Source organism: Muntiacus reevesi, chromosome 2, assembly GCF_963930625.1.
Source record: "Muntiacus reevesi chromosome 2, mMunRee1.1, whole genome shotgun sequence".
NCBI classification, from domain to species: Eukaryota; Metazoa; Chordata; class Mammalia; order Artiodactyla; family Cervidae; genus Muntiacus; species Muntiacus reevesi.
The window spans coordinates 28,532,955-28,553,346 of record NC_089250.1 but is presented as its reverse complement, the minus strand read 5'-3'; positions in this window follow the sequence as shown (position 1 = coordinate 28,553,346).

The window sequence follows — 20,392 nt, the reverse complement described above, 5'->3', positions numbered from 1 at the left end:
CGTCCTCCCTCATTTTAAAGAATATTTGCTTGCTAGTTGAAAAATCATTATGATATCTTTCAGACATAAAAAAGATATCATGTATCTGTGTTTAAGATATAAGGATGAGTCAGAGACACATACTCATCATTTCATTTAAGAAATTACAAGAATTTTATGATTGTATTCCTTGCTTTTAGCCCTCAGGGATAAACACTATTTGATTTTTGCGTTCATCCTTCCCTCAATTTTTATTATAGGTTTACTGCATAAGTGTAAATGGCTTCATTTTGTGGTTTTTACCATTAAATAAATAGAATCCTGGTGTTTTTCTGCTTCCATGATGAACTTTGTAGTGTTATATGTTTCATAGATGCATTCTTAGAAAAATTAGAAAAATCTATTAGTATATGTAATTTTATTAGTTAATTTTAAAATCTTTTTTCTTAAAAATTTAATTTATCTAAGCTAAAACAAAAGCAGAAACAACTTACCCATTTCTTTTACCCCTCACTTTCTGTCTCTGGCAGCCACTATGTGTTCTCTGCTTTAAATCTTTTTTAAAATTGAAGTATAGTTGATTTACAGTGTTGTGTTAATTTCTGCTGTAAAGTGACTCCATTTTACACATATATACATTCTTTTTCATATACTTTTCCATATGATTTATTACAGGATATTGAATATAGTCCCCTGTGCTATACAGTAGGACTTTGTTCATCCTACATATAAAAGCTTACATCTGCTAACCCCTACCTCCAACTCCATCCCTTCCCTAACCCCCTCCCCCATGGCAACCACCTGTCTGTTCTCTATGTCTGTGAGTCTGTTTCTATTTCATAGATAAGTTCATTTGTATCATACTTTAGATTCCACATGTAAGTGATATCATATAGTATTAGTCTATCTCTGTCTGACATACTTCACTTAGTATGATAATCTCTAGGTCTATCCATGTTGCTGCAAACAGCATTATTTCATTCTTTTTTATAGCTGAGTAGTATAAGGCATAATACCGAATAGAAGTGGTAAGGATAGACATTCTTGCTTTATTCTTAATTGAACATATTCCTTCTTTCATAATTATGTGTGATGCTAGCATAGATTTTCAGTAGATGCACTTTATCAAGTTGAGGCATTTTCTTCTGTCACAGCTGGCAGAAATTTTTTTTATTATTATGAATAGCTGTTAAATTTTGTCAAATACTTCTTCTGTGTTAATTTGAGGTGATCATATGGCTTTTCTTTTAAAATTTGTTCATATAATTAATTATATTGACTATCAACCTTAAATTCCTGGGATGCACCTCACTCGCTCATGATGCATTCTCCTTATTTATTGATGGACTTGGTTTGATAAAATTTTGTTGATGATTCTTAACACTATGCTGTGTTAGTTTCCTGTCGCCACTGTAAAAATTGCCATATGTTTCATGTCATAAAACACAAATTTATCTTCTTACAATTTTGGAGGTCAGAAGCCCCAAAGCCACTTCACTGGGGTAAAGTTAAGGAGTTGATTGGGCTGATTGCTTTTAGAGATTCTGAAGGGAGAGTCCATCCATTTCCTTGATTTTTTTAGCTTCTTGTAGCCCCTTTTTGCATCTTCAAAGCATCATTCTCATCTCTGCTTCTGTCATCACATCTCCATGTTCTCTAATTTTGACTCCTCCAGCCTGCCTCTATTTTATAAGACCCTTTTGATTGCATCAGGTCCCACTGGATAATCTGGGATAATCTCCCATCTCAGGATCCTTCATTTAATCACACCTACAAAGTCCTTTTTGCCATTTGAGGTAACGTTAAAGGTTCTGGGGACTAGGGTATGGACATATTTGTGTAGGGACATTATTCTGCCTGCCACATCTTCATGGAAGTATCCAGTTATCTTTGGGGGGAAAGTTTTATATAATTTTGGTATTATGGTAAAGATGCCCTCATAAAATCAGTTGAGAAATCTTCTCTCTTCTGTTTTCTGAAAGTGTGTGGGTTGATTTGGTATAGTTTATTCCTTGAAGGCTTAGTAGAATTCATCAGGAAAGCTGTGTACTCCTCAGAAAATTCTCTCCTGAACCTCTAAGCTAAGTCAGGCCCTCCTGTTAAACTTTCTGAAACACCCTATACCTTTTCCTTGGAGCACTCAACACAATTTCTAATGATATATGTAGTTGTGTGATTACTTTGTTTATGTATGCCTCTACCAGGATATAAGCAGGGTGTAGGCCTGTCTCTTTCACTGATGAATACCCAGAACAAATCACTGAATTTGGCACATATTAGGTACTCAATATGTAGTTTTTGAATAAATAAATGGATGCATTCCTGTTCCATGAGACTTCCCTGTAATTTTATATTTTCCCTCCCTGCTTTACAAAATAAGGATGCTTTCTTTTACTTATTTATTTTAATAATTGACAATAATTTATTCTACTTTATTGATATATAATTGACAAAATTGTAAGCATTTTTGGATTAAGCTAGATCACATTGGTTTCTCTTTCTCCTTACTGAAACTGTCTTAGAAATGATCAGTCAGGTAAAGACTAGTATATACTTTGTGGAAGTAGGCTATGTGAAGACACTATGAGAAAGTGGCTGTCTGTAAGCCTGCAAGGGAGTTCTCACCAACAATGGAATCTGGAACTTCCCAGCCTCCATCTGTGAGAAATAAATGTCTGTTGTTTAAGTCATGCAGGCTGAGGTCTTTGTTATGGTCGCCCTGGGCTAAGACAGCAAGCACATCATATGTTATCTGCCCTATTTACTCCACGAAAACCTGCCCAGTCCTGTGTCCACCCTGGACCTGCTCTGCCTTGCATGCAGATGAGCAAGGTCAAAGATGCCTCCAACATGAAAGAGTGGACCTGCAGTAGTCTGCAGCCCGGCTTCCTTTAGACAGTCCATCTCTTCAAACTTGCTTCAGTAGGTCCCTGAACGCTGTACTCCCTCACCCTAACTTTTCTCTTTCCTTGCCAAAGAAACAGGTGTGCATGCACACACACACACAGACCCACAAGTGAACATCTATATACATCTCCAACCTCACAAGTCAAAGTGAAAGTGGCTCAGTCATGTCCGACTCTGTGACCCCATGGACTAGTCCACGGAATTCTCCAGGCCAGAGTATTGGAGTGGGTAGCCTTTCACTTTTCCAGGCAATCTTCCCAACCCAGGGATTGAACCCAGGTCTCCCACATTGCAGGCGGATTCTTTACCAGCTGAGCCACAAGGGAAATCCAAGAATATGGAATTGGTAGTCTATCCCTTCTCCAGCGGATCTTCCTGACCCAGGAATCAAACTGGGGTCTCCTGTTTTGCAGGCAGATTCTTTACCAACTGAGCTATCAGGGAAGCCCAAAGTGAAAATTGCTCAGTCGATTTTCTGTTTGGCTCTTTGTGACCACATGGACTATACAGTTCATGGAATTCTCCAGGCCAGAAATACACCTTCAAATGCAGTAAATCCCATGGTGATAAAGTCTCCTTCATTTAGATCACCTAAATGTATTCAAATATGAAGAAATAAGAATCTTTTACTTAGAAATAAGAAGAAATAAGACTCTTTACTTCCAACTTATTTTTTCATTTGCAAAAATTTGTTGATATCACCAATATGGCTCTAACCACGTCTAACTTAGATGGCTTCACAGGATGACTTCAGCCTAAGTAGAATGTGTCCACGGTGCCTGCAGCCAGACTTGCCTGATTCATCGCTGTTGCTCTGAGATCAGTCATCAACTACCGAATCTTGAACACTTGCAAGGAATTGAAAAATGTCTGGAGAAGAAAGTCAAGGGAAATAAATGTGTCCTCAGATGGCCTTTGCTCACTCAATCTGACAAATGTAGATTATGTTGTTTGAAATACTTTCCAGTCTGCTAGGAAATGTCCCCATATGGAGCGCATGAAGGGAATTAAGCCCTCATATTGTTAGACAACACTCTGCTGTGTATGAAATGCCAGAGATTTGAAATGAAAGATGATGACGTCATCTGGTTCACTGTGCCAGAAAAGCCTTCTTTTTTCAAGTCTGTCATCAGACTGCAGTGTTTGGAGCTTTTATTGCCTGCAATTACTAACACATAGCAAAGTCGCACAAGGCCAGGTTCAAGTTCAATTTATCTTTACATCTGTAGTACCTAGCTTGGTAAAGGTGCCTGGTAGATACTTAATCCTGTTTCCTGAATGGAATTCTATTGATTCTTCATGTAAAGCCAAGTCTTTAACATATTGATCATTTTCTAGTTTGGTTATTGAATTAACATTTATTATCTGGAACATATGAAGCACTGGTTTTTTATTCTTGATATTTATTTATTTTTTGGATGCACTGCATAGCACGTGGGATCTTAGTCCCCAGATCAGCGATCAAACCCTGCACTGGAAGCTTGAAGTCTTAACCTCTGGACTGCCAGGGAAGATACCAATACTTTTTTGATAAGCACATAAAAACAGATTCATCCATCTTCACAAGTAAATAAAACACTAAAAAACTTCTAAGGAAAGAAACAAACGATAATAAAATTCTACCCCCCAAAAGATAAAACATATGATATAATGAAATGCTTATAACGAACCTTGTGCTGATTTACTAAAAATAAAAAAAATAGAATAAATTCTATTTTTAAAATGAGAGAGAACTGTGTGTAAAGAACATAAAACTGACTCTGTCTTGTCTCATTTTTTCCTAAAAGCAAGTCTTAATAGACACCACAGGCAAACAAACAAAAAAGACTAATGAGAAACTGAAAACTACAGAACTTATAAAATGCTCATTGTAATATAATATGACAAATCTTACAGATAAATTAGAAAAGCTCTAATGTGCTCCTCATAATAGGAGAGATTGAAATAACCAAGGGATTTTAATTGTGTGCTCCACAAGCTCAGAATTTTATCCACGGAGGAAAAGTTATATCTTTAAAAGATAAATAGATAAATCTGTGCCGTGTACAGATTATTCTTAAAGAATTGCTTATAGGCAATGCCTACATTTAGGTACTATGATTCTTTTTTAAAATAATTTTATTCATTTATGTTTGGCTGTGCTGGGTCTTTGTTGCTCTCTGGGCTTTTCTCTAGCTGCAGAGGGTGGGGAGTACTCTTTAGGTGCAGTGCATGGCCTTCTTATTGAGGTGGCTTCTCTTGTTCTCTAGGGCACTTTGGCTCAGTAATTGAGGCTCATGGACTCTAGAGCATAGACTCAATAGTTGTGCATACATGCTTATTTGCTTCAAGGCATGTAGGATCTTCTTGGACCAATGATTGAACCCATGTCTCCTGTGTTGGCAGGCAGATTCTTTACCACTGTTCAGTGGTAGCCAGGAAAGCCCCATTTTACTATGATTCTTGAAGATTAACCTCAAATGGGCTTGGTATAGGATGACTCTGTACCCAAGTTGTTACTCTGCGTGTCTTCTCTGATAACTGTCAAAGAAGAGGTGGAAATCTCTATTAGGCCACATTGAATAAAGCATATGGTAAAATTAAAGTCTGTAAAGCACATATTAAACCTCCTGGAGCTATTCCACATTCTTTCAAAATCTTTCTTGGTGTAAGAACACATACAGATGGTCAATAGGCACATGAAAAGATGCTCAACATTACTAATTATTAGAGAAATGCAAATCAAAACTACACTGAGGTACCCCCTCATACCAGTCAGAATAACCATCATTAAAAAGTCTACAGATAAATGCTGGAGAGGATATGGAGAAAAGGGAACCCTCCTATATTGTTGGTGGGAATACAAATTGGTGAAACTACTGTGGACAACAGTATGGAGGCTCCACAAAAAACTAAAACTAGAATTACTGTGTGATTCAGCAATCCCACTCCTGGGCATATATACAGACAAAACTATAATTCAAAAAGATATATGGCCCCTAGGTTTATAGCAGCACGGTTCACAACAGCCAAGACAAAGAAATAACCTAAATGTTCATCAGTAGAGGAATGGATAAAGAAGATGTGGTGTATATACACAATGGAATATTACTCACCCACAAAACGAATGAAATAATGCTGTTTGCAGCAACATGTGTGCAACTAGAGACCATTATACTAAATGAAGTAAATCAGAAAGTAAATGAAGTATATCACAAATACCATGTGATGTCACTTGTATATGGAATCTAAAATATGACACGAACCTGTCTATGAAACAGAAACAAACTCACATATATAGAGAACAGACTTGTAGTTGCCAAGGGAGAGAGATTTGGGGGATGGATGGAGTTGGAAGTTGGGATTAGCAGATGAAAGCTTTTATATATAGGATAGATAAACAACAAGGTCCTATTGTACAGCACAGAAAACTATATTCAATATCCTGTGATAAACCATAATGAAAAAGAATGTATATATACATATAACTGAATCACTTTGCTATATAGCAGTAATTAACACAACATTGTATATGAACTACACTTCAATTAAAAAAATCTTTTTTTGTTGTTATAAAATAGTGCCATTGATTTTTAAAGAGAATTGTTTCACTGCATCAACAGCTGCATCAGAACCCCCATAGGACACACAACAGGGGCTGCAAGGACCGTCATCACTTCACCCCTCTCCTGGAACCTCTGAACTCTCTGTTCATTGAAACTCTGCTGGTTCAGTCTAAACATCAGCTTTTTCTCTCTTGCTGTGATACCACTTGAAATTTTTGTTGCTATCTGATCCCATCCCTTGATTTTATTAACAGTAGTTGTGAAATCCAAATCATTAAATTGTAATCTCACATCCTAACTGCATTTTAAAAATATTTTTTAAAAATTAATTAAAAAAAAATCTTTGGTTCTGCTGCATCTTCGTTGCAGCACCAAGTCTTCTCTTGTTATAGAGTTCAGGCAGCATGTGGCTTAGGGCTCAGTTGTGGCACGCAGGCTAAATTGCCCTGAGGCATGTCAAATCCCAGTTCCCTGACTAGGGATTAAACCTGAATCCCTCACATTGCAAGCTGAATTTTTAACCACTGGACCACCAGGGAAGTCCTCTAACTGCATGTTTAATCTGAGTTCACATTGATTATTCTGCCATCATCTTGTTTTTCTTTACAATAAGAAATGTGAAAGAAGGAAATGCCTCGGGGCATCGCCATGCAGAACTGGCTTCATGACCTGTGCTTTCCTCATTTTTTTAAATGCTGTTTTTGCTGTCTTGACACTCTTAATACTTCCTGGTCAAGGGGCCTACATTCTTATTTCTCACTGAGCTCCTCAAATTATAGAGCTGGTTCTGGAATCACTGCCCTCGTCTGTTTCTCAGACGAGAAATTCCAGCAGAAAGCTGGAATTGAGTGAAGTTGGATGAAATACTAAAGAAGACCACCTTGGTGTGGCTGAGACACAGTGTGGATTTTTGCTGTGTTTGTTCATATTTGCTGAACATGGCATCTCTGGGGAATCCAGATTCTTCATGGGAAATAGTAGTGGGATCTCTCGAGCTGCAGGCTATTATTCCTTATGCTGTCCCTTAAGTCTAGTACATGTTCCTGGCAGCATGGAAGAAAAAAAATAAAAAGAGAGAGATGCACATGGAAGCAAAACAGTGATGGAGGCAGCCCAGTGGTGTCCATGTTGTCATGCTTTCCCTAGACATTTGGCTACCCCAGAGCATGGGATGTAGCCAAGTATTTTAACCTACTTTGGGCTGTGAAATTCTGATCTATCTAAGTAAAGGTAATCCATGTGTTCAGAAATCATTTATGTCTAACTCTCCAAAGTATTATTCTTAAAGCCCCTTTGAGGTCTAGAAAAATGTTAGAAGCTCATGGAAGTTTTCTAGACTCCTATAGCTGACTTGCACTTTGCTTAAATCAAGATGAACCACAGAATCAGGAAACAAACTTATGGTTACCAAAGGGAAAAGGTGTGGGGAGGAGGGATCAATTGGGAGTTTGAGATTGACATACACACACTATTTAAAATAGATAACCAACAAGGACCTACTGTATAGCACAGGGAACTCTACTCAATATTCTGTAATAACTTGAATGGGAAAAGATTTTGAAAAAGAATAGATATGTGTATATACAACTGAATCACTTCACAGTACACCTGAAACCAACACAACATTGCATTTCAACTATATTGCATTATAAAATAAAAATTTGAAAAAAAGATGAACAATCCCATCTTTTGAGACTGCCTTCTGTCATAAAGCCTAGTCCTCAATGGTGAGAGTATGATACATGGTCTCTGATGTTAGATGGAAGGCAGTGAGTGTCCCAGTCCTACCTCTGCAGTTTTAGTGACTATGGGTGGGTCTTTGTCTTGCCAGGACCATGATTCCCAGGAATGGGCTTAAAAGGGTCTTCTTTGCTGCCCAGACTACCATTTGCTTTTGCTTCTCATTGTGGTCCCTGTGGTGCACCTACCTGAACCACAAGGGACTTCTATTTAGCAAAAGATAGAGTCAAACTGTTGGAGTAACAGGCAAATTTGGCCTTGGAGTACAGAATGAAGCAGGGCAAAGGCTAATAGAGTTTTGTCAAGAGAACGCACTGGTCATAGCAAACATCCTCTTCCAACAACGCAAGAGAAGACTCTACACATGGACATCACCAGATGGTCAACACCAAAATCAGATTGATTATATTCTTTGCAGCCAAAGATGGAGAAGCTCTATACAGTCAGCAAAAACAAGACCCGGAGCTGACTGGCTCAGATCATGAACTCCTTATTGCCAAATTCAGACTTCAGTTGAAGAAACTAGGGAAAACCACTAGACCATTCAGGTATGACCTAAATCAAATCCCTTATGACTATACAGTGGAAGTGAGAAATAGATTTAAGGGACTAGATCTGATAGACAGAGTGCCTGATGAACTATGGACGGAGGTTCGTGGCATTGTACAGGAGACAGGGATCAAGACCATCCCCATGGAAAAGAAATGCAAAAAGGCAAAATGGTTGTCTGAGGAGGCCTTACAAATAGCTGTGAAAAGAAGAGAAGTGAAAAGCAAAGGAGAAAAGGAAAGATATTCCCATTTGAATGCAGAGTTCCAAAGAATAGCAAGGAGAGATAAGAAAGCCTTCCTCAGTGATCAGTGCAAAGAAATAGACGAAAACAACAGAATGGGAAAAACTAGAGATCTCTTCAAGAAAATTAGAGATACCAAGGGAACATTTCATGCAAAAATGGGTTCGATAAAGGACAGAAATGGTATGAACCTAACAGAAGCAGAAGATATTCAGAAGAGGTGGCAAGAATACACAGAAGAACTGTACAAAAAAGATCTTCACAACCCAGATAATCACAATGGTGTGATCACTCACCTAGAGCCAGACATCCTGGAATGTGAAGTCAAGTGGACCTTAGGAAGCATCACTATGAACAGAGCTAGTGGAAGTGATAGAATTCCAGTTGACATTATTAGAGAAATGCAAATCAAAACCACAATGAGGTACCATTACACGTCAGTCAGGATGGCTACTATCCAAAAGTCTACAAGCAATAAATGCTGGAGAGGGTGTGGAGAAAAGGGAGCCCTCTTACACTGTTGGTGGGAATGCAAACTAGTACAGCCACTATGGAAAACAGTGTGGAGATTTCTTAAAAAACTGGAAATAGAACTGCCATATGACCCAGCAATCCCACTTCTGGGCATACACACTGAGGAAACCAGATCTGAAAGAGACATGTGCACCCCAATGTTCATCACAGCACTGTTTATAATAGCCAGGACATGGAAGCAACCTAGATGCCCATCAGCAGATGAATGAATAAGGAAGCTGTGATACATATACACCATGGAATATGACTCAGCCATTAAAAAGAATTCATTTGAATCAGTTCTAATGAGATGGATGAAACTGGAGCCCATTATACAGAGTGAAGTAAGCCAGAAAGATAAAGAACATTACAACATACTAACACGTATATATGGAATTTAGAAAGATGGTAAAGATAACCCTATATGCAAAACAGAAAAAGAGACACAGAAGTACAGAACAGACTTTTGGACTCTGTGGGAGAAGGTGAGGGTGGGATGTTTCAAAAGAACAGCATGTATATTATCTATGGTGAAACAGATCACCAGCCCAGGCTGGATGCATGAGACAAGTGCTCGGGCCTGGTGCACTGGGAAGACCAAGAGGAATCAGGTGGAGAGGGAGGTGGGAGGGGGGATCAGGATGGGGAATACGTGTAACTCAATGGCTGATTCATGTCAATGTATGACAAAACCCACTGAAATGTTGTGAAGTAATTAGCCTCCAACTAAGAAAAAAAAAAAAAAAAAAAAAAAAAAGAATTCCAGTTGAGCTATTTCAAATCCTAAAAGAGGATGCTGTGAAAGGCTGCACTCAATATGCTAGCAAATTTAGAAAACTCAGCTGTGGCCACAGAACTGGAAAAGGTCAGTTTTCATTCCAATCCCAAAGAAAGGCAATCCCAAAGAATGCTCAAACTACCACACAATTGCACTCATCTCCCATGCTAGTAAAGTAATGCTCAAAATTCTCCAAGCCATGCTTCAGCAATACGTGAACCATGAACTTTCAGATGTTCAAGCTGGTTTTAGAAAAGACAGAGGAACCAGAGATCAAATTGCCAACATCTGCTGGATCATCGAAAAAGCAAGAGAGTTCCAGAAAAACATCTATTTCTGCTTTATTGACTATGCCAAAGCCTTCGACTGTGTGGATCACAATTAACTGTGGAAAAGTCTGAAAGAGATGGGAATACCAGACCACCTGACCTGCCTCTTGAGAAACCTGTATGCAGGTGAAGAAGCAACAGTTAGAACTGGACGTGGACCAACAGACTGGTTCCCAATAGGAAAAGGAGTGCATCAAGGCTGTATATTGTCACCCTGCTTATTTAACTTATATGCAGAGTACATCATGAGAAACACTGGGCTGGAAGAAGCACAAGCTGTAATCAAGATTGCCGGGAGAAATATCAACAACCTCAGATATGCATATGACACCACCCTTATGGCAGAAAGTGAAGAGGAACTAAACTTGATGAAAGTGAAAGAGGAAAGTGAAAAAGTTGGCTTAAAGCTCAACATTCAGAAAACTAAGATCATGGCATCTGGTCCCATCACTTCATGGGAAATAGATGGGGAGACAGCGAAAGTAGTGTCAGACTTTATTTTTTGGGGCTCCAAAATCACTGCAGATGGTGATTGCAGCCATGAAATTAAAAGACGCTTACTCCTTGGAAGGAAAGTTATGACCAACCTAGATAGCATATTATAAAGCAGAGACATTACTTTGCCAACAAAAATTTGTCTAGTCAAGGCTATGGTTTTTCCAGTGGTCATGTATGGATGTGAGAGTTGGACTGTGACGAAAGCTGAGCACCGAAAAATTGATGCTTTTGAACTGTGGTGTTGGAGAAGACTCTTGAGAGGTCTTGGACTGCAAGGAGATCCAACCAGTCCATCCTAAAGGAGATCAGTCCTGGGTGTTCATTGGAAGGACTGATGCTGAAGCTGAAACTCCAATACTTTGGCCACCTCATGCAAAGAGTTGACTCATTGGAAAAGACCCTGATGCTGGGAGGGATTGGGGGCAGGAGGAGAAGGGGACAACAGAGAATGAGATGGCTGGATGGCATCACTGACTCGATGGGCATGAGTTTGAGTAAACTCTGGGAGTTGGTGATGGACAGGGAGGCCTGGCATGCTGTGATTCATGGGGTCTCAAAGAGTCAGACACGACTGAGCGACTGAACTGAACTGAACTGAGAGTCAAATTGTATGCTATTAAACAACAAAGTCATAGCCATGGTTTTTCTAGGAGTTATGTAAGGATGTGAGAGCTGGGCAATAAAAAAGACTGAGCACAGGAGAATTGATGCCCTCGAATGTGGTGCTTGAGAAGACTCTTGAGAATCTCTTGGACAGCAAGGAGATCAAACCCATCAATGCTAAAGGGAACCAGTCCTGAATATTCATCTTAAGGACTGATACTGAAGCTGAAGCTCCAGTACTTTGGCTACCTGATGCCAAGAGCTGACTCATTGGAAAAGACCCTGATGCTGGGAAAGATTTTTGAAGGCAGGAGAAGAGGGTGACAGAGGATGAGATGGTTAGATGGACAACTCAATTGTCATGAGTGTGAGCAAACTCCGGGAGACGGTGAAGGACAGGGAAGCCTGGCATGCTGTAGTCCATGGGGTTGCAAGGAGTCGGACATAACTGAGCAACTGAACAACAACAAGTTAAACAAGGTCACTACACTATAATAAAACATAATGGAAAAGAATATTTTAAAATACATGTATAACTGAATCATTTTACTTTTGGCACCTTGATTTTGGACTTCCAGGCTTCAGAGCTGTGAGAAATGACCCAGTTTATAAACCACTCAGTCTACAATATTCTGTTTGTTATAGTAGCTCAATGGACGAAGATGATAGCTTTGCACAATATCTGGCTTTTGCCTGCCATGCAGACCTGACTGTACATGAACCTTCAGCTCCAACACCATCTGCCTAATTCAGAGTCTGTTTCTTAGTTCCAGATTCCTGCCTGGGAGGAGTGACAATCCAGCCTAGAGCATGTTCTGTCTTCCCCAATCCCAGCAATTGTGGTGGGCAATTGCCCCTTCTGAGAAGTGGGTGAGGCAGCTTCTTTAATAAGAGACTGTTGATGGGGAATATATGATGGCTATCTTTGGTCCAGCAACACAAGTCTGTGTAATTCATGGTGACACTTAATCAATATCAAGAAGCTCCAGCTTTAGGTTAAGACAATACCTTGAGTTCATTAATCCTCTAAAGCAACTACACTAATCCTGCTAGCATATTAGTGCATAGAAACTTACTTGGATATGCCTCATTTGCTTTTGGCCTTTTATGATCCTAGAGCAAGTTCAAAACTGAAATTCAGTCTTTGAGCTTTCCTAGTTTTCACCCAGCTTGGTCAAAATATTAAAGTTTAATTTATAATATCAGGGATTGTCTTATAAAAAATTTTGAGGATGGTGCAGACTCCTAAAATGAAGATGAACTAACTTACTTTGTGGTGGTATGTTAAATCTGGGGTATTGGAGATAATTAGCTTTATGAGCATCAAAGCCATTAATATTTATTGAGGATGAACAGGGTATAATCAATTTGGCACAATGTAAAAAATGATAAAGTTCTTTGCTTCTAATATTTGTTGAATGTTCATTATATGAAATAATAGTCACTTCCATCATTGATTTGGGAAATGAAAGCAAAGCCAATTTTATGTAAATGAAAAGTTAAACATAAAAGTCTGTAGGTATTCTCTTAAATCAAGTTGAAGACTTCAGAAGTGCTACTTGTACAATAAAACTCATCTTTCATTGAAATATAGAAAGATAGAGTTGATAGTGGCCTTGGACCTAATCATAGTGTCTTGTTTTTAAAGAGGAAATTGGACCCTAATGAAGGGTCTGAGTGACCAGTTCAAAGGTCATGTGGCTAATGGGGTCTCTTTTCCTAAGAGCACATTCCCTCGGTGACACTGGTGTGAGGTGATTATATGCTCTTTAGGTTGTCTAAAGTGTTCATCTGGATGAATTTGTACACACACATATATATACAAATATGTTTACATATATACACATCTCACACACATTTTATGTATATGTATCTTACACATGTACATATTTTCATGTTTATATATATTATACACATAACATCTGTAGCATTCATAACATCTTGCAGAAAAACCTGAACAACTTTTTTTTGCCAATCCAATATTTCCATGTAACTATTCAGATGATACCCCCAGCATCCCACAAAATATTCCTTCTCAGTATATACTTCATCCCTACAAAAGTAAGTACTATCTGCCAGCATCATCAAAGCATTATATTTCTTATCTAAAAGGAATTAAAGTTTCAAACTATGGGAAAGTCCCATAATTTATTTTCCATTCATTTATTTAATAAATATTTGTTGATCACTCGCTAATGAATTTTTGTACAGGCACTGGAGACTCAGTGAGGATGAATCATTTCTTGTACCATTTCTTGGTGTTATAGATAATGCTGGAATCAGTCTCACTATATTTTGAAGGTTTTTTTTCCCCTTTAATTTTATTCTAAGTGTGTATCATTTTGAAATGTATTATATATTACATATACCAATTTGCATTATCCTTTGTAGCTTTAATATTGAGTTTGAACCTTTAAAACTGTGGTCCCCAACCTTTTTGACATCAGGGACTGGTTTCGTGGAAGATAATTTTTCCATAGACTGGGAAGGGGGGAAATAGTTTGGGGATGATTCAAGCCCATTATATTTATTGTGCACTTTATTTCTAATCTAATGCTGTCACTGACATGATAGGAGGTACTGGTCTGAGACCCAGAGGTTGGGGACCCCTGCTTTAAAACATTTGCTTAATTTTGAAGGAGAACAGGTTTGCCATTGAACATAGAAGGAATATGGCGACAGCAGAATGAAACCATTTCTCACTTAACCTATTGGGAACTCTGGCTGTCAGGACCAAGCAGCCATAACTATAGTGCCATTATCTACGAGGGGCAGCACATCCTAGAGAAGGCAAAGTGCCCAGTTGGGATAAAGCTCGTGATCTTGTTGTGTGTTCTGCCCTGAGTCACTGTGGTGCAGAAGGAGAGAGACCAGGCAGGAAAATGAAGATGGAACGTCCCAGGAGAACACTGTATGGACAAAACCTGTCTATATGTGGAAATAAATCTTCGCACCTCATTGTATTTTTGAGATATGTTAGTTTTATTCAAGGCAAAATGGGCAAGAGAATCTTTTTAAAAAATTACCTAACTTATTTTTGTCTGTGCTGGGTCTTTGTTGCTGTGCACTTGCTTTCTCTAGTTGCAGTGGAGCGGGGGCTACTCTCTAGCTGCACTGCTCGGGCTTCTCATTGTGATGGCTTTTCTTGTTTCAGATCATGGGTTGTAGGGTGCATGGGCTTCAGTAGCTGCACCACATGGGCTTAGTTGCCCCTCAACACGTGGAATCCTCCCAGAGCAGGGGTTGAACCCATGTCCCCCGAATTGACAAACGAATTCTTAACCACTGGTGACCTCCAGGGGAGTCTGGGCAGGTGAATCTTGACTGTTGCATCAGAAGTGTCCCTGCAGTCTGCATATCTAAATGATGACTGAATGCTTGCTGAGTGCATTTTCCCAGAAAGGAAGACGCTCCAAAGGAAACTGTTAATTATAGGTACTATTCTGGGTCAGTGCTCTTGCAAGTCTCAGCCTTATCATAGACAGTCAGTTTATCACTGTGTTAGAACTGAATTTAGATGTTTTTAGAAAGGGGAAATGTATTTTTCAGTTTTTTGTAGTATAAAAAAAGAGAGAGATGTCTACTCTATTCTTTCTGAAAAAAAAAAAAGAAAAAAACAAATAGCACAGTTGAAAACAAAACCATGTATCTCCATAGTAAATGACTTCTGGAGAGTGAGACCTAATCTATAAAGCTGTATAGGATTACCAAACACTATCGACAGACTCACCGTTTATCATTTACTAAAAGGCCCTGGGAAGGAAATAGTGGAGGAATTCACGACTCATGTCCCTAGGAGTGGTTGAGAGTTTGCTGTCTCTTTTTTTCTTCTTGGAGCGAATGGGAGGCTGCCCAGATGAACATTTGTTTCAGACAGTTAAATTGAGGGAGTCATGATTGATGTGTTTTCATGTTTTTCTTTCTTGGTTTGATGGAGAAAATCTCCTGGAATCAAGCTAATTTACAAATGAAAGGGTTTATTTTCCCTTTGCTTTGTGGACATAATTGTCTCCATTAACTTTAATAGGAGTTCTGGGGCCTGGTCTGAAGGGAGAAGGATGGCTTAGCATGGAGAGCTGGTTCTCTGCTATTAAATCCTCTGGGAGGAAGTGCACCCAACTTCTCCACCGTGAAGAAAACAGAAGCTGTTTGAAACCATTCACATTTTTCTCTATTGATGCCTTAGAAAGAAATACAATGAAAGCCTGATGAGTGCAAGAACAATTTTATGTGGCTCTTGAAAAGATTAAGGATCATCTTAAAAACACCACAGACATTTTGTCTTGAGTAATGGGGATGTGTGTAGCAATAAATGCACACCACTAACGGGGAGCCTGACTTCTGCATCCTGTAACCAATATATGTTCATATCCAAAAGGTCAGATTGACCAATAAAACTTCCATAAAACTCAGAGAGTGGCAATCCAATCTCCTGAGAAATGAATATGAGGTACTATCAGGGAAGTAGTTCACAGTGAGGGTCTGTGTTTTGCTCTTTTGAAGAATATACATCAAAGGTGCTATAGGCATCCGGACAAGATAATGAAGGTACATTTAATTATGAAGTTGGCTTTATTAACGACTTAAAACATCACATGGCGTAGTGTACAATGTGAAACCGAAAGAGGGCTGTGGGAGAACAGAACTCTACTTAGGATTTAATTGTAATTTCTGCAAATGTTAATCGTCTTACTCACTGCCTGGCCGTGTTAGACATTCAGTAAGTTTTGTTGAATGAAACAATGAGTGACTGGTTGCTTACGATATGTGGTGCACCATCCTTATCAGGACAGTCAAATGTGGTCCTTGCTTTCAAGGAAATACAGTCTAATAGATAATGCATATACAACTAGAGTGTCCTTTTTCCAGCTCTACTGTTTTGAATCCAAATACAAAGCCTATTATTCCAAGTGCACTATTACAGAGAAGCACCAATTAAGTATAATGGGAGAACACAGAAGGAAGTGATGAACCCTGTCTGAAGGTGACCTGGGGAGGCTTCACAGAGGAAATACCAATGACTTAGACACCTGTAATAGGGAGGGAAAGGAAAACATGAGCACAGGATCAGCTACAAGAACATGCACATCGTTTTCAGAGAATACCTAATAGCCTAAGCTTTGTGGCCACAGCTAATTGGGTCTGTGTGGGGACAAGTGTAGGAAGACACAGGTGGAGGATGGTAAAGGCACAAGTTCCAATCATGCTGCAAAGGATACTGAATATCAGATGAAGGACTCTGAATATTTTTCTTTTTTAAAAATGATGGAATAATTGATTTTTTAAAAAGAAAGTAGGGTGATGTCAGGATCTAACCTGAGTTCTAGAACGATGACTGACATCGGTGTAGAAAATATATTGAGAGGGAAAGACAAGACTGTAGACAATAATGTTTATTATGGTGGCAGTTATAATAATGTAGATGATAACGATAATGATCTGAACAAGAGTAGGATCATTGGCAGCAGGGATGGGGAGGTATTCTGCCAAACTGTCCATCCACCCACCTATCCATCATCCATCCATCCACTCACCCATCCATCCATTTTCTCAATCAACAACTAATTGTGAAGTGTTATAGCCAATACTAACGCTTCCCTAACATCTATTTTCTCTCTTTCATTTCCCCCACAAACCTTACTTTCTTCCTGATATTAGGTGACTACGTACTTTTAGAGATGCTGAGCTCTCTCAGTTCCAGGCAGTTGATCTCAATTAGTCTATTCATTCATTCATTCAATATTTATTGGGTACCTTCTAGGGTTCAGGCATTGTTTTCAGAACTGGGGCTACAAAAAAAAAGAACTGGGGCTACAGAAGTGAGAAGAATAATTATGATCCTTCCCTCCAGTTAAAATGCTCACACTCTATTATTGGAGATATTTACCTTGACTAGATAGGCGACATCAAAATTCACTGCAGTCAGACTTGTCATGTTCATCCATACCTTAAGCTTTTCTCCTGGGTACCCATTTGTAGTTAGGCAGGATCAGAGTGGCCATTTCTGGCTAATGGGCTGTGGGTGAAACTTCACTTCCAAACAAGTGTTTTTCTCTTCAGTCATCCTGAATGAATAGATCATATGCTCTTGTTGGTACAGGTAGAAAAATCACTGTTAGCTGGGGTCACTAAGTCTTCATGGAAGACAAGGAGGCATCATTACCTGAGCAGATTTTGCTTGAAAGAGAAATATGCCCTTGTTTATAAATAATTAGGATTTGGGGAGTTGATTGTTACTGTAATATAACCTAGCCTGTTCTTCCCACGTGGGTCAGTGGTAAAGAATCCGCTGGCCAAGCAGGAGATGTGGGTTCAATCCCTGGATTGGGATGATCCCCCGAAGAAGGAAATGGCAACCCACTCCAGTATTCTTGCCTGGGAAATCACATGAGCAAAGGAACCTGGCAGGCTGCAGTCCATGAGGTTGCAAAGAGTTGGACAAAACTTAGCAACTAAACAACAAAAATAGCAGCAATCTAACTAATATGATGATTAATGCTGTCATTGAGGTAGGAGCTAAGTGCCATAGGACCCCAGGGAAGGGAGTAACTCACTGTCTGAGGTGTCAAAAAGGGGACTTTGGAGGTAATAACTTGAGCTGAGTCAGGAAAAATGATTAAGATTTAGCTAGGCAGATAGGCAAGTGAGAGACTTCCATGTAATGGAAACATCCTGGGCAGAGGCTTAGGGGCTTGAAATAGCTCGACATATTGGGAGAACCATGCATGGATTTGTTTGGCTGCAAGTAGAGTGTGTGGCTGCAGAATGCCCTCTGACAGCCCAGGAGTTCTGCTCATTACTACAGCACACTGAGTGTAGATGGTGGAAGACAGCAAGAGTCCCACATAAAAGGAGCAAGTCAAATGTCAGAGCTCAGTCATGATAATTAGGGGTAGAATTAAGGCTTTTCCTTCCACTTCAGACTTTCAGTCTTTGCTGTCACTAAATACCATTAAATGAAGTGATACAACTTCCGAGGGTCTTTCAGACAATTCCCCCTGGGCTCGTGGAGAGCTTTTAAGAGGGAGTAAACTTTGGAGGCCATGGTGTAAACAGGGATTATCCAGTCAGAATGAACAAAAGTGGGCAGATTCCATTTGAGTTGTATATGTTTATAATCTAAAAAAGGAAACCTAAAAATACCCTTAGAGCCTTGATATGTTCTGTGGCAGATTTAGTACTATAGAAAGGGACAATGCATAATTATTCTTAAAATGTCTTTTCTAAGCCTCACAAACTTTATAATAAAGAAATACATGCTGTCGTACAAATTGTTATATATCTCAAGGAAATGAATTGACTAGAAAATGCTTTTTAGTCACTTTACCAAACTAGACAATTTTGCTCTTCCCTCTTTTTTGTATTTTCATGGTATTGGTTAATTTATTTTTGAGCTGATCACATGCTAGATATAATCTAAAAAGTAATACACAAATGCAACAAATTGGGTTATCCCTCTTTATTTCTTCACATTAAAAAAAACAAAACAAAACATGGGAACTAAGTGATTTCCTAGCATTCAAGACTGTAATCTTTTCTACTTGAAGGCAGGAGTGTGCTAGTTATTTTTATATTTCTCTCAGAGCCCAGTGCAAGCTGATAACATAAGTTTATTTAATCACAACAAATATTCACTCGTGCCTACTCTGAGCCACATAGTGTTCTAAGTGCTGAGGGTAGTCCACAAACTGGATGGAAAAGGTGCCTTAAAAAACTTGCAATTGAGATGGTGGCCAGGGCTATGGAGAACAACAGATCAGGGAAGGGTAGGGGTGCTGAGGGTTGTTTGCTGTTATTTATGGAATGATTGAGGAGGCTTAGCCTTGATAAGGTGACATTTGTTCAGAGACTTGGAGAAAATGAGCTGAAGACCTTGTGGATGTCTGGGGAAAGAGATGCTCAGGCAGAAGGGGCAGCCATGAAGAGATTCCAAGATGGCGTGTGCTTGGCATATTGTAGGAACAGCAAGGACGTCAGAGGGGCGAGAAAGGAGTGAGCAAGGAGCAGAATAACGGGTTGTAGGATCAATGTGTTCTTGGGATCAGATCTTGTAGGGTGTTTAGGTTTCTCTAGGAATTTTGGTTTCTATGCTGAGTCTTAAAGGGAGCTTCTGAAGGCTCCAAGAGGAGGGTGTTCTCTGACTTTAATGGGCTGAAATGTGCCCCCTCAAAATCCATAGGATAAAGTCCAAACCCCCAGTACCTCAGACTGTGACTGTATTTGGAGGTGGGACCTTTAAGAGCAAATTTAGTTAAAATTGGGTCATATGAACATAAAGGGAAAGTCGCTCAGTCATGTCTGACTCTTTGCAACCCTGTGAACTGAAGCCCACCAGGCTCCTCTGTCCGTAAAATTCTTCAGGCAAGAATACTAGAGTGGGTAGCCATTCACTTCTTCAGGGGATCTTCTTGACCCTGAGATTGAGCCCAGGTCTCCTGCATTGCAGGCAGTTTTATTTATTTATTTATTTATTTATTACTGTTTGAGCCACCAGGGAAGTCCACATTTTCTCACTTTCACTTTAAAAACAAATTTAGTTAAAACTGGATCATATGGGTAGGGCTTCCCTGGTAGCTCTGCTGGTAAAGAATCCCCCTGCAGTGCTGGAGACCCTGATTCGATTCCTGGGTCAGGAAGATGCATTGGAGAAGGGATAGGCTACCCACTCAAGTATTCTTGGGCTTCCCTGGTGGCTCAGCTGGTAAAG